Source organism: Lissotriton vulgaris, unplaced genomic scaffold (assembly GCF_964263255.1).
Source record: "Lissotriton vulgaris unplaced genomic scaffold, aLisVul1.2 SCAFFOLD_2368, whole genome shotgun sequence".
Classification (NCBI taxonomy): Eukaryota; Metazoa; Chordata; class Amphibia; order Caudata; family Salamandridae; genus Lissotriton; species Lissotriton vulgaris.
The window spans coordinates 359,206-374,789 of record NW_028247528.1 but is presented as its reverse complement, the minus strand read 5'-3'; the positions used below and the strand labels follow the sequence as shown (position 1 = coordinate 374,789).

Sequence of the window (15,584 nt, the reverse complement as noted above, 5' to 3'; positions counted from 1 at the left end):
CGGCTGTGATGTACATGCATAAGCGTGGTTGCCTGCTGGTTTTGGGGTTCTACCCTGCTGGTTTATGGCCTCTTCGCTGCATGTGCTCACGTCACTCTGAATTAGCATAACCAGAGGTTAACACAATCCCTCAAAATGTCAGGTTAGTTGGACACCCTGCAACACACCCAGAGCACACATGTATTTAATGAAAATACAGACATCTTGAATCAGGGAAACTGATCACTTTGAGGAAATATTTGTGAGCAGTGAAAACAGGTGATAGGCCTCAGCGGTTCTCCACATATACATACACCTTCAATGTAAACAAAACTTCCTATTGCAATGTTTACAATTGAACAGTTCATAACCATTTCAGGGCTGCCATGGGGATCATCAAAGTTAATGGAGAGGAGAAGCAATTGCTGCATTGCCCCTAAATTCTGATGCCTTTTAGTAGAACAGGACCAAGAAGAAAGGCGAATTCAGAGCTTGTGTGTCTAGTGTTAGCACAACCAGCACAACTCTTGCATCAAGAAACAACCCAGTAAGTTTCAAAGACCATTTGAGTAAAATCAAAATGTATTTTATGACTAAAATGAAACCAAAACTACAAAGGTTGCTGTAAAGTTATAGTTTCCAAGTAACAGCCAGATTACACATGGCTTCTCCATTCTTCACGTGCAGTCCTCTCAGATGGCCACTGGAGGCTTCTTCCCCATCCACTTACACAGCACGACCATCTTCAGGTTGCCTACAGCCTTAAGTCAGGACAGAGGGGCTGGATAAGAGTCAGCTGGCAGGTAGAGTCAACAACTTGCAAACTTCAGAGACCTGCTATAGGGGTGACCTGGCTTGCATCTCCACGACAAATAGACTCTTTTCGGTCTTTCCAAATCTGGCTAAGCCATTCGACTTCCCCCCCTTCCTTCTCACCAACCAATCTAGACTTTGGGGTTGACTCCAAAGTCCTCCTGTTCTTCTGGAATGACCTCGTTCCAGGTACCAGTTCACAGCGAGTGTAAGTTGCCACTTCCTTTCAAGTTCCAACAAACAATCTTCTACAAGCCCAGTGCCAGAACAGTTACAACTGGTTGACTGGTCTGCTTCACAAAAGAGGCGTTATGGTATTGTTTTAAGGCAGCGGGAGGTACCAGGAGATCAGCTGATCAATTTGTTGAAGAAAACATTTGAGGCCTGGTTGAGGGAGGCGACACTCCCACCCGCAGTTCACCTGGTCCAGCTGCATGTAGATTTGTGCATTAGGTTATCATCATCAAGGAAACTTTATTGTGCCAATAGACCATTAAAGTGCAAATGCATTACAATAACATTTCATTAAAACGTTAAAGCAATCCTTTTGAGGACTGGGTCGAATCCCCACTTTCAAATGTTTAAATACCGTCGTTTAGAGCCTACGCCCCATGCAATAAAAGGCAATTAATACAAATTTATTTTTAAGAATACAAGCAGATATGTAGTGTATTACAACCACTAAGAGAAAACATAAAAACCTCAGATGAAGGAAATAGATAAAATGGAACAAATCCAATAAAACTTGGTGTATTAGCGTCTATGACCTACACAGTGACATTCAGAAATATTTTGCGTAAACACCACATAGAAAGTAAAAAACACGACATCACGAATACAATAGGCAACTGTGTGTTGTATTTCAGTCTAAATGACTCAGCGCAGAGCTGTGTGCCTAGGTTTCTGCATAGCTGAAGCAACCAACGGCGCCTAGCCTTCCTCTATCCAGAACAAAAAAAAGTACAAGTAGTTCTGTCTCCTCTGGAATGCTACATGCCGGACAACCTATGGGTAAATTGCCAGCCCATTTATTTGTAAAGGCGCGCAACGGGAGAACCCCGTGCCTGAATTGCAAGTATAGCTTCCTGGCTAGGGCAGGTTGAATGTCATCCAAAACAGGCTCTAAACGATACTGGTCTTTAACCACATGCATGCAGTGCATTTTTACCGCTGTATGCTGAGGAATGCAGAATTGCATTGTTTCATGACGAGCTGAGCTCGTCATGAGCAGCGAAGGGGCAGGAACACGGCGGTCAACGAGCCTGTTGATGAGCTCCCCTGTAGCTCAGCAACTTTGCTCTCCCTAAAACTCCAGAACAGTTAGTTCCTAGAGGTAGAGGGCAATGGCGTAGCTAAGCCTTAGGACACCCGTGGTGGCCTGATCGAAGAGCGGGGGGTGCAAGTGAGTCATGCGGCCGAGACGGCAGCAGGTAAGGGGGGAGGGTGGCCACCGCCCCCAAAACGCAGACTGCCTCTGCATTATGCCTTAGCCTTGCTCTGCCCATGGCCAAAAGTGTGTCCCTAACATATGCTATCCAAGGTAGTTTTCCCGCACCATGTCGGCTCAGTACCTACCTGAGTTCTGCTCTGTAATCAGCCAATCCCGGAGTGGCCCATAGACGACTCCAAAATATGAGGGGCCTGAGGGTGATTTCATCAGCAATTGGCCAATGTCCAAATGGAGCGGTGTGAGGGTGTACTTGGGGGAGTCTAAATAGCTGCCTAACAAAAATATAGTTGATCTTGATAATACTACGTAATGGACTGTGCCCCAGATTTCTGCCCTATACAAAGAGGCAGCCCTTTCTTGCACTTTGTAAATTTCAACTAGCGGACCAATGGCTTTATGACTAGAATTCCTAAATACCTTGGTCGGGCCCCCCGTGGTCTGTGCTAGCTTTAAGCTGGCTTTATCGATTTGGGCTCCCCAACCCATTTTTTCAGTTAAAGTAACCCCAAGGTACTCAAATACCGACAGCCTCTCCAGCGGGATACCTTGTGGGCAGGGATTAGGTCAAGTTGAGCTGCCTGGATTAAAGACCATACATTTGGTCTTCTGGGTCTTAATTTCGAGCATCCTGGATTTACAAAAGGCATTGAAGCTGTCAAGAATACTCTGTACACCCATTGGTGACTTGGAAAGCAGAAGGGTATCGCCAGCGAACATCATTGCTGGCACTTTCCTGTTCGCTAACTTAGTTGTATCATTGTACGTAACTGCGTTGAGTGCTCGGCAAGTGTGTTAATAAATAAACAAAAAAGAGTTGGCGCGAGAACACATCCTTGTCAGACACCACTATCTATGGGTATAGGGGCATTTAATTCCCCATACTTGCGAAATCTAATGTAGGCATAATTGCCTTCATGTAACCGCTTAAAAAAGGAGGCATAGATAGCTTGGGACCCCCAAATCGCACAATGTATCTGGGAGATTTTAAATCCACAAAGATTAAATAGAGACTACCGCCCTCTAAGATCACAGTTTTCCAATACAGGAGTTGGAGCCTAAAGATTTGATCTACAGTGGACAGTTTTTTCCAAAAGTCTGCTTGAAAGGGCTCAGGATCTTGTTTTCTTCCATCACATGGTCCAGCAGTGCACGAGCAAAGATATTCTGACTGACATCTTATAGACTTATTGGTCGATAGTTTGTGGGAAGAAGTGGTGAGCACTTTTTGTAAATTGGGAGGATTTCTGCACCAGCCCAGGTTGAGGGAATCGCCATTCCCTGCAGTATAGCATTGTACAATGACCACGTTCAGTTGTATTTCCTCTGTAATCAGACATCCAGCTATGCTCTGTCTCTCGGACATCATGCAAGATTTGACTCAATGGCTAACAGGTAAAAAGTTAACCTTCCACCGCTTCAGGAAGTTTGTGTTTCAGTCTCACAGGTGACAGAAAGCTATGCCTGCACCCAGTGCTTAAGTTGAGCCAGTGGTTTCCAATGCACGACATCAGCTCTTAATTGTCAACTCTAGTACTTAGGACAATCAGGCACATGGTGGCGCTGTTTGACTATTACAGAGAAATGCACAACTACAGTTTTTTGATAATTCCATATACTTTAAATTAGGTACCAGCCGTCTGGACTACGGCAATGCACTCTATGCATGAATCACCACCCACCTCCTAAAGAGACTGCAGACCATTCAGAACTCTGCGGCCAGACTCATCTTCGAACTCCCCAAACTGGCCCACATCACCCCTCGCCTCAGGGAACTCCACTGGCTCCCTGTCCTGAAGAGACGCAATTCGAAATGTTGATCCACGCTTACAAGGCCCTGCACAACCAAGATCCAGCCTTCATCAACCACTGCATGAACTTCACCAGCCGTCCAAACACCTGCGATCCGTGTCCCTCACCCCCGTTCACACCCCTCGCATTCACCAAAGCAACAGTGAAGGACGTTCCTTCTCCTACCTCACGACGAAATCCTGGAAGGACCTCCCTCTGCACCTCTACCTCTCTTCTAGAATCCAGGAAGGCACTCAAGACCTGGCTGTTCAACGGATCTCTCCGGTAACCAATATGTCCTCAGCACCTGGACACCCTCACGAGTGATTCGTTGCGCTTTACAAATCCAGTGATTGATTGATGTCTAGTACGTGCTGCCGAAGCCATTCTCACAGCTTTGTGGCCTGGAATAGACTGAATTGTCATTCTCGTAAGAGTCTTTTTTTTTTAAATCTCCCACTTTCCTCTTCTAAAATATTGACATGTATGGTGCTGTTATCGGCAGCGCTGGCGGGGGCAATTAGTGGTGCAGGCTGCAGGGGCCTCTTGATGAGCGCCCTGGCACTTATTTTATTACAAATCAAGCACTGTATGTATCAAATCCAATTATTCAATCTGACCAAGATGGAAGTACTGGTCTTCAGCAACAAGACCTCCCCATCAGGCTCCACCTGGTGGCTGTTGGAGCAAGGACCAACACCCACACCCACAGACCACCCAAAAAATCTAGGGATCATCCTAGATGACGGGTCAACAAGATGGCTCAAGTCAATGCGGTGTGCACTTCCTTTTTCCACATCCTACGCATGCTGTGAAAAATCTTCAAATGATTGCCTCAGAACATCAGACAGACGCTCACAGAAGCACTCCTCACAAGGAGGCTGGACTACAGCAACACTCTCTATAATCAAATCTCCAAACAACTCATACACAGACTCCAGGCCATCTAGAACACCGCTGAAAGACTCATATTCAACCTCCCACACCACACCCATATCACACTGCACACCAAGAAGCTTCACTGGCTCCCCGTTCACAAGCGCAGCCAAATCAAACTTCTCACGCACACATACAAAGTCCTACATAACACAAGACCGGGATACACTTTCACCAGCCCACCAGACAGCTACGCTCTGCCTCATTCTCACTCACACACACTCCCCGCATCTGCAAATGCAGAACTGGAGGTCGCTCACTCACCTACATCACACCCAAGACATGGAACGACCGTCACAACACATCAGAACCTCCTTCTCACTTCTTGAGTTACGCAAAAGTAGCTGTAGGCCTGGCCTTCGTATAGGCACCTTGTGGAATACCAACCTACAAATCTGCCTAAGCGCCTGGATACCCTTTCAAGTGATTAGTGCGCTATACAAATCGATATAACATAACATAACAACAAAAACCATCAGATAAGGCACATTGAAGAAGTGGGGGATACTTCCTTATTGTGAATCTCCATCCCCAGTTTCTCCCCTGTTTACTACATCCCTTCCTTCTCTTTACATCTAAGACCTGCTGAGTGAATAGTCAGTTTAAAGCTTTCCAAAAATTACCCTTCTAATGTCCAACCCTGGGCTGCCCTTGTTCAGCCCATTCACACTGATTCCCTTCCATTGGACATGAGGCGGGTCTTGCCTAAGCTGGTTTGCTGACCTTAGACTGCATTGAAGGACATGCTGGAACCATGCATCTTTCCCCATGCTCCAGTCCCATCTTTGCTGGTCCTTTGAAGGTTGGGCTCAGCCAGCCTCCCTCATACCTCTCTTGCCTCTTCTCAGTGCCTCCTGTCACCCTCTCTCCTGCCTCCTCCATCGGTGATGTCCTTCTAAGGGAATCAACCCTCCTGTATCTCTCTCGTGCAAATAGCAGGCTGGCTGTGTGCATAAGGCTGAGAAACCAAATACAAGAAACTTTTGTACCATAAAGTAAGCACATGCACTGATGAACCAGTTAGTGGTTTCCCAATGCACAGAGTCAAAATACCAGCAGTATCTAGCATGTGAAAAGGATACATCTTGTGAAAAAAGGCACATTTTCCACATATGGAGGTTACACCTCTACAGAGAATGCTACAAGGTTGTGTGGACTTCGTTGACTCCTTTAAACAAATAATGCAGGAATTTTAAGCTTGAGTTCTGCAAACTCCATCAATAGAGCCTTCAACATGTCTAACTGCAACATCACAACCGATTGGTACCCAACCGCCTAGAAGTCATGTGAAGCCACAAGAGCATCATTTACAAAGAGCTTCTTCCCATGTACATCAGCTGGAGCCCCTGCTGAGCAGAGGCGGAAGGAGCAGAAAGGGGAAGGATATTTAGAGAAGATGAAGGTGACAATGAGAAGAGGGCCTTCCCAGCCTGGTCCCTGGTACGAAAAAATTGAATACTTCTAGAGAACCAGATTAAGTTTCTTCTGAGTCCAGGGATCCACCGAAAGACTATGGGGCATATTTACAAGACCCTTGCCCTGCCGGTGCATCACTTTATGTGCGGTGCAGTGTGGTGCTCCGTAGTTACAAGGACACGTAAAGCTGCCCTGCATGGCTTTCCATGTCCTCGTAAATATGGCCACTTTTCCCGCAGCACTTTGTGTGAAAGGGGCTTTCCATGGGTGTGGCTGTGGGTGTTCCCAGGCAACACCCATGTATTCTGCCGTATTCCCAGAATTACGTTTCGCAAACATGGGAATGCGTCAGAATCCAACGCTTCCCCAGAGGAGCTGTAAGGAGGTGTCAAGAGTAGAAATACTTTTCTCCTTGTTTTTTTCTCTTTCTATGCGTGCTGCATTCTACAGTACACATAGAAAGAGGAAAACACCTCTCATGATTATTTTTATGCAGGAAGGTGTACCTTCCTGCACAAAAACAATCAACCCCGCAACTAAGGCAACCTTGCACCATGGTGCAAAGGTGCCTGTGTTGGCGCTTGGCAGCCAACTGTGCGTCACTGCAGAGAAGAGCTTAGGAATACGTCATATTGTTGTAAATATGATGCATCCCCTTGCTTTCAAAGTAACGCAGCACGGCGCAGGCAAATGGTTTGCACCACCATGCTGCGTTACTTCCTTGTAAATATGGCCCTATATTTGGAAATGGCACAGTCTTTGCCAAAGGGCATCTTCCAAGTTTGACCTGCTAATGACCGTGCATTAAAACCCAGCTCCATATCTGATGACCAATGAGAAGAAGGGACAAACTGAGCCCCTAAAGCTCCAGGCAGACACAATAGGCAGGTGTGGAGCGCTGCATAGTGCCTAGATAAGCATCCAGAAGAGCACAAAGACATGGTATGCAGCAACTCTAAGATGAGGTGAGCTAAAATCCATGACCACCATTGATGCGACGATGGACCCCTCCAACACCAGCATCCATCCACCCACACAGCGAAGCTGTTCTTGGGCACTACGGCTGGCTATGCTGTACCTTCTTTAGGGTGGAGGGGCAAGCCTGGATCCCAAACTTGCCATTTGATGCCCCAGCAATATTTGGCAAGGATATCCATGAAGGCTTTCAAGCAATTAAAGGATGAAGTAACTGGCTAATCTCTGAAGCCGGGGAAAAACCAAAGGAAATGATGGACGGAGCGTTGACAATACAAGCACTCACCCCCAGTCAACTGATCTGGGTTTAATCCATCACCGTTCTTTAGCCCACTCTGCACCCCAGTTCAGACATGGCCATATGCAAATCAGTCTGACCCTGTGCCTCATGGGAACAGTCCAGCCCGAGCATAGAAACACCTCTTTTCTCTTTTAGACGTAGTCAAAATCTAAAAGATCTCCTTATACACACTAGACTCAGGGACCTGGGGGTATCAAGGGAGATGACTACGATGGCAGGCCTACCTAAATTGATGGGACATACACAATGTGGTTCATGTAGTGTATGCCATCTTACAAACAACACCACATCCATAGATCTAGGACTCCGCACTCCCTGGGAACAGAGATCCCTTACAAATTGCAACTCCCAGGGTGTGATATACCTGATAACCAGCCCATGTCAGAAAAAGTATGTAGGGATGACCAGTAGGAAGGTGCGGGTTAGGATCACAGAACATCGCAGCACGATACGGTGCGGAAAGACAAACACAAAACTAACAGCACATTTCTTAGAAACTGGACACAGCATAGAAGATCTGAGATGGACCGTGATAGAGAGGGTCCAACCTGGGTAGACACCAAGCAGGTGACCAGAGGGTGCTACTACAACGAGAACAGAGATGGGTGTATCGCCTTCAAAGTCACTTGGTGGGATTAAATGATGACATCCCTTGGCAGTCTCTGGGAAGAAAATAAACAATCTACTGTGTGATACATTACTGACATCATGAAGTTCTGTCACTTATATACTGAGATAATGAGTGTTTTCGATGCCCGTAGTAAATCTGGACTATATGAATTATGCCCCGATATACTGCTAGTCCATACATGAGGAGGGTATGCTCAGACGTGAGTCCCTTGCTCACTTTGCCACTGGATTCAAGCAAGCCGGGCTGAAGACGGCTGGAATGCCAGAAACCGGTCCTCCGTAGCTTGTTTCCGGTCCAGGGAAGGCATGGCTTGGCAGTTCGGGCTGGACTGTTCCCATGAGGCACAGGGTCAGACTGATTTGCATATGGCCATGTCTGAACTGTGGTGGCAGACTGAGCTAAAGAACGGTGATGGATTAAACCCAGATCAGTTGACTGGGGGTGAGTGCTTGTATTGTCAACGCTCCGTCCATCATTTCCTTTGGTTTTTCTCTAATCTCTGAAGCCATCAAAGGTCTTCTCAATCACCTTACAGGAGGCAGACTTTTGGGATCAGGGGAGGTTTTTAAGACAGTAAGTTTTGCTCCAGATGTAAAATAAATGCTCTGGTTCTTTCAAAACCTATTAGCAAACACCATAGCACAGCAAAAGATATCACAGGTCACAAGGCCCATTCACAAATGTGGAGGTGGTCCAATCAACTGAGCACATGACCAAAGATGACAAACCTTCCTTGCTCAGCGACAACTCCCCACCCTCGTTAACCGTGCCAATAGGTGAGAAACTGCATCATTTTCCAACTTGGCAGGACAGTCATACCGTCTTATGAGTGTGAGATATCATTTGTTGCAGATATTCTTTAGACCTCCTGACAAAACGTTCTGCATGCCTCCAAAACCAGAAAAAAACGACACTGCTGATCCCTTCCTGAAAAAATCTTGAAAATGTTACTGAAAGATGCAAAAGAGTTAGAGTCAAAATCGCAAAGAGGCAGCGTGGGTTTACGCAAAGTCTTTCCTGGTATGGAAGAAAACAGGTGGTTGGCATCTTATTCAAGGGGCAGGGCTTACACATAGTAACTCTGCAGGAAATCTTTTATGCCTTTCATCTGAATTTCTAACTCCCATCTATTGACTCACAGGAGACATCCTTCCATATCCCTGTCCCCTCATGATGCCTCGTAACCTCCGCTTTGTAGTCAACAACTCATCAGTTCAAAGTTCTCCCTTTTGACCTCGACTCCACAGCTCAAATTTCCACAAAAGGTACAGTATGCACATCACCGCTCCTTTGACACGTCAGTATGCACACCCTACCTGTAGGTGGGCAGTGATAAATAGACAGCCCTGACGAAGGCCCCAGCCCTGACGGGCTCTTGGTGAGGGCCAAAACATGTTTGTGAATCAGGGGTAACTGAGACACTAATTCTCAATGAAACCCCACATTTTTTTTATTCATACCCTCGGTACCCTTGAATAAAGAAGGAATCCCCTTCGGGTATACCAGAAGGTATTTTTACAGTTTTTCACTCCTGGATCCCTGCTTTATCCAGATAAATGTTTTAAATAAGAAATCCCAAATTTGGTTGGATCCGCCCTGGTGGTATCATCCTTTCAGGGTGCGGACGGGCGCAGATGATGAAGCATGCCACTATTTAGTGGATGAGGCGTCTACTCCAATTTTCTTTGGAAGTCTAATTTAGACCTTCAAGTGGGTTTTTTTCACCCCCTATTTTTAGCCCCTTCCAGCCTAGTTGCCCTTTTGAGTGTGAGATATCCACATATGTCCCTAACCGTAAGACTGGTCACTGCATACTCATCTCTGCAAGAGCTCAGTGGAGCAGGGACCACACACTACAGGTCATAAATGAACGGACAGCTACCCTCCATGTCATGGTATGAACCTTAGGCAGAGAAACCTCCCACCAAGTAGGCAGGTGCGGAACGGATGCCACAGGATAGAACAGCGAGCCACACCCCCTCACCAGAGATGCCGACAGCTACAACAATCCTCTCCAAGGGGAGGGACTGAACCCTAGCTACAAGGTTCCTGGCTTTTGGGGGACAGGGGTGCTTAGGAAGGCTCCTGGGGTACTTTGCTGTCATCGTATGATACTTGTCATGGCATAATGGTGGTAATTTCTAGCTAACGATGGACCCCATGGCATGATGGCATCTACTGCCAGCAGCATATTGCTGGCCTTAGCATATAGTGATAATGGCTGCCATGATAGCTGTAATTCTTAGATAGTTTGAACACTTGCGGCACGATGGAGTCCATCTCTAGCACATGTCTGGCTCTGGCATAATAAGGGTGTTTCTTAGCATTCAGTAAAACCCGGTGATATGATGGTGTCCTCTCCCATCAGTGACATGAGGCTGTTAGAGACATAATAATGCTAACGGTTGGCATAGTGTGGGAATGTATACTTAAATGCCCACTTCCAGGAAATGCTGGGTCCGGCATAATGGTCGTAGTTCATGCTATATTGAGACTATCCATAGCATTTTGGGGACATAATACTGGGCCTGGTATCCATAGCTAATGGCGGTACCAGCCTGGCCTATGAGGGGTGATACTGCGAAAGCGGTCCGCGGATGCATCTTTCTGGTCCAGGGAGGACCTGGCTTGGAAGTTCGGGCAGGACTGTTGCCATAAGAAGCAGGGTGAAGACTGATTTGCATATGGGCAGGTCTAAACTGGGGTGCATGGTGAACAAATTGGGGGTGAATGTTTGATTCATTCTCCATGCCACCCATCATTTGTGCGTCTTTTGCTTTCTCGCCCTATGTGCGCCAGGTATGCCCAGACGTGAGTCCAGGGCTCACTGTGCCACTGGATACAAGCTAGCCTGGCTGATGAGGGGTGATACCAAAACCGGTGCCAGGATGAGAGTTTCTGGTCCGGTGAGGTCCTGGCTGGGTAGTTTGAGTTGGACTGTTCCTATGAGGAGCTGGGTGGAGGTTGATTTGCATATGGCTGGGTCTAAACTGGGGTGGTGTGGTGAGCAGAAGAACAATGGATTTAACCCAGATATGTTGACTGGGGATGAATGTTTTATTTGTTCCGCATTAAGTCCATCATTTGTGTATCTTTTGCTCTAAAGTAAATGCGGCATTGCTGCTATATGGTGCCCGTCCATCCGCATGCATGCCAGTCACATGGGGGTAAATGTGTGGCTGGCACTTTAAACAAAAGACACCCCTTGCCTCTCCCTGTTGATGGCAAGTCCCTCGAAGCCATTTCAAACCCTTTCCTCTATAAGTGTGTGCACTCACTCATCAACTTGCCCGGCATCCAGTCTAGCAGCCACCTGCCCATGAACCTGCCCAGCCACTCATCCACTCGTTTTCACTCACCCATGCATCCATTCCTACATTCTCACATACAAACCACCACGCACACGGACTCGGGGCGAATGTAGCCGCACTCTCATTTATAAGACAGCCCTTGTGGCGTTGACAATGCTTGTTTAACTCTCTTGCTTCCAGTGGAAATCTGTGACACATCTCCCCTTCAAGCTACATAATCTCCCTCTTGTCTGGTCTAAAACGTTGGCATGTTGACTCACCTGAGCCTGTCTGTGCCAGGGGTGCCCCCGTCCACAGGATGCCAGGGGGTCTGCCACTGTCCTCGCGGGTCCCTCAGACGCAGGTGCCTCAGGGGACGCCCCTCCTCTGGGTCTCACTGACCCCAGCTGTGGTTCCTGTCACTGGTTCTCCGTCTCACTAGTCCCGGTCAGAACGCTCGTGCAGGGCTGCTCTGCCCCCAGGGCCGTCTCTAGGGCGGTGCCACATGGGCAGCCTTAGGCATGCGCAAGCTGTGCACCTGCACAGGGCCACCAAACCCCAGGGGCCACCACGCCAATATATATCCTTAATATAATAATCCTCTGAGGATGGATACATATTTGCGTAGCGGCCCCTGGCAGGGATTTGGCGGCCTCCGGCTCTGTTCCACTTCCAAACACCCTGACCCCCCCTCTTCACTGGCCTCCGCGCTCCGCCCCGCCCGGAACCCTTCTTCCGGGGCCCCCTACCTACGCTCCCTGCCTAGGGCTGCCATGAGCCTAGAGCCGCCCCTGGGTGCCACCGCACCAGGTGCTGACTTCCTGGGGGCGCTGTGTTTGCAAGTTTATTATGTTTTTAAAGCAAGATAACTCTTGTGTGATTAATTATCTTCCTGGAGAGAGATCAGCATTTTGTATAGTTGAGGTTTTGACTTATGTGAAGTTAGCGCAGTAGGTTAATGTGCCTGCTGCACAGAACGTCTACCAAGTAGATTACAGAGTGCAAGTAATGTAAACAGATCAGCAGGTTACTGCTTTTAAAAGAGACATCCTTTTGTTACTTCCAATTTATAACTTAAAGTCCTAATATTCAACAGTGAGATATTAACTTTCATCATAGAACTGCATACACACTGCAAAGTATACATTGATAAATGTTCCATAAATGGTTAATTTGGCTAGAAATCGATTCTTATTATTAAAGAAAACCCCCAACTATGCTGTTTCATTTTCGACTCTGAGTTTGTGCTTTTCCACACCAAGCACTCTCAAACTATACTGCCTACCGGTATGGATGACATGTAACTCCTACACCTTTAGTCCTTCGGTTTATGTAATAGTTCCTTAACACTGATTTATTTTACACACGTATGATTGATTGTCTCCACTCTGTGCAAGTTGTGTGTGATGCAAAGTGCTCTGACACCCTACACTGGTATGAGTGGCGCTATATAACGAAATCAATGCATCTGAGAGAGAGTGGTTATGGAGACTTGGGGGGCACTGAAGGGAATCTGTGGCGGGGGTGGTCATGGGGGGGGGGGCAACAAACATTGTGGCACTGGAAGCCACCAGCGCTAAAGACGGCCCTGTCTGCCCCAGGAGGGTCTCACCCACTGTGGAGGCGGCTCTACCTCTGCACGGTCTCGACCACCCCGGGGAAGGGTCTCGCCCCTGTCTGCGCTCTGATGCCAGGACCCCTGTCCCTCCTGGGAGTGGTGCAGGGTCTCAGGGCTGCCCTACCTCTGCACGGACTCACCCACCCCGGGGAAGGGTCTCGCCCCTGTCTGCGCTCTGATGCCAGGACCCCTGTCCCTCCTGAGAGTGGTGCAGGGTCTCAGGGCTGCTCTACATCCGCATGGTCTCACCCACCCTGGCTACGTTTACCTACACTCATCTAGCGCCTCACTCCCCGTCGGCGCTCTAGTGCCAGGACTGCTGCCCTCCCGCGAGTGGCACAGGGTCTCATACACGGTGCAGCGCTGCGTTACCCCGCACGGTCTCACCCACCTCGGCTAAGGTTCTTCCAGCGTCTCAATCTCCTGTCAGCGCTCTGATGCCAGGACGCCTGCCCCCCCCCCCCCCCCCCCCCTCTTCAGAGTGGCACGGGGTTTCAGGGCTGCTTTACCTCCGCTGCTCCGCATGGTATCACCCGCCCCGGCTAAGGTTCTCTTCGCTCCTCTAGCACCTCACTCCCCGTCAGCGCTTTAGTGCCAGGACCCGTGAGTGGCAGAGGGTCTCACACACGGAGCAGCGCCGCTTCACCTCTCATGGTCTGACGCAGCCCGGTGAAGGGTCTCTTCGCTCCTCTAGCGCCTCACTCCTCTCTCAGCCCTTTAGTGTCGGGGCTGCCCCCCTCCCGTGAGTGGCAGAGGGTCTCATACACGGAGCAGCGCCGCTTCACCTCTCATGGTCTCACTCACCCCGGTGCAGGGTCTCCTCGCTCCTCTAGCGCCTCTCTCCTCTCAGCGCTCCGGTGCCCTCCCGTGAGTGGCACGGGGTCTCACACTCAGAGGTCCCAGCGGGCAGGCCTCGCCTCTGCGCTCTGCCACCAGGAATCACCCCCTTCCGTCCGGGAGCCCAGGCCGGCTCCACCGCTGCCTTGGAGACACTGTTTGCCCGCTCTCCCTCCCGGCAGGAACCGCAAACAGAGGCGGGATGGAGGGAGGGGGCGGGGGTGCCCAGGAATGCGTGCTCTGGGGAGATGCCAGGCCGCCCCGGGCCTGCAGCAACGCCCACAGCAGCGGCGGCAAGGAGGCCGTGCCCAGCCCCCGGGGTCCGTGCCCACCCCTGTACCCATCACTTATAAACTCTTCCTGGAGGAGGCCGTGCCCATCCCCCCGGGTCCGTGCCCACCCTGTGCCCATCACTTATACACACTTCCTGGAGGGGGACGTGCAAAGCCCCCGCGGGCCGTGCCCACCCTGTGCCCATCACTTATAAACACTTAAGGAAGAAGGCCGTGCCCATCCTGTACCCTTCACTTATAAACTCTTCCTGGAGGAGGCCGTGCCCAGCTCCCGGGTCCGTGCCCACCCTATGGCCATCACTGACAAACACTTCCTGCAGGAGGCGGCTGCGAAATACGGGGCTTTTGATATCCACTCACCTGCTATGGAAAAATAAATGTTATTCCTCTTCCATTTGGGTGAACTGTTTAATAGTGATAATTTATTTCATGTGGCATCAATATCGCGTTTTTATTCCCAGCCAGTAGACAGTCTAATGTTCGAAAACTAAATATGGCAGCTACATTCCAGTGGAACTATTTGTACCTGGAGAATTGAAATTTCCGGGTGCCTCGCTGGAGTCCCCCTTTATCTGTATCCCCCCTCCACACCTGAGACTCTTGTCAAATGCCAGGCCTAAGCCCCTGGGCCCAGAGCCCCCGACATGTGTGCCCACCCCGCATACCTGCGAACAGAACATGCCAGCCCACATGTGGTAGGGTTACCCCCCTAAGCCGAAGCCCTCCTCCCAAGACTGGGCGCTTTCCTAACATCAGGTCAGGTGACCCCTGACCTTAAGAGCGCACCCCACATCTGAGGACCCCGCTTCACGTCTCCCTTCATGTACAGCCTGTCTGCTTATCAACCCCCCATTCTTAGGAGCATTAAACATGATCATCCAACCGATCCCAGGAGACCTATCCCTGTTTTAAACTAATTGTTAACAAAACAGTGAAAAAGCTATCACTAGTTGAAGACAAGGCGACACTTACAGAAAGAGCCCACGGATGGTTTGTGGTTCACAACTATGATAAATCCTCTCCACAACCATACCTAGGCACGGGCTTCAATAGAAAGAGGAGAGAAAAACATCTTCGCTTTCGTTTGGGCATTTTACCATTTTTACCGCATCTTCCCCCATGGAAGCGACTTCATGGTCAGTCAATAAGCCGCTTACGCGAGGACGCCAGCGGAAGCATTTTACATCTGCTATGTGTATGCAGAAATCTACAGGCCGAACGGCGACAGTTACTAAAGCCGCTCTTTGTAAGCAAGTG

At 49.0% G+C, this 15,584-nt stretch overlaps 1 long non-coding RNA gene across 1 annotated transcript in view; it reads right to left on the bottom strand.

Annotated features, from left to right (window-relative positions):
* Positions 1-15,584, bottom strand: part of LOC147665153 (uncharacterized) — a 68,108-nt gene that overhangs the window by 7,404 nt on the left and 45,120 nt on the right. The gene's annotated exons all lie outside the window — the stretch shown is intronic.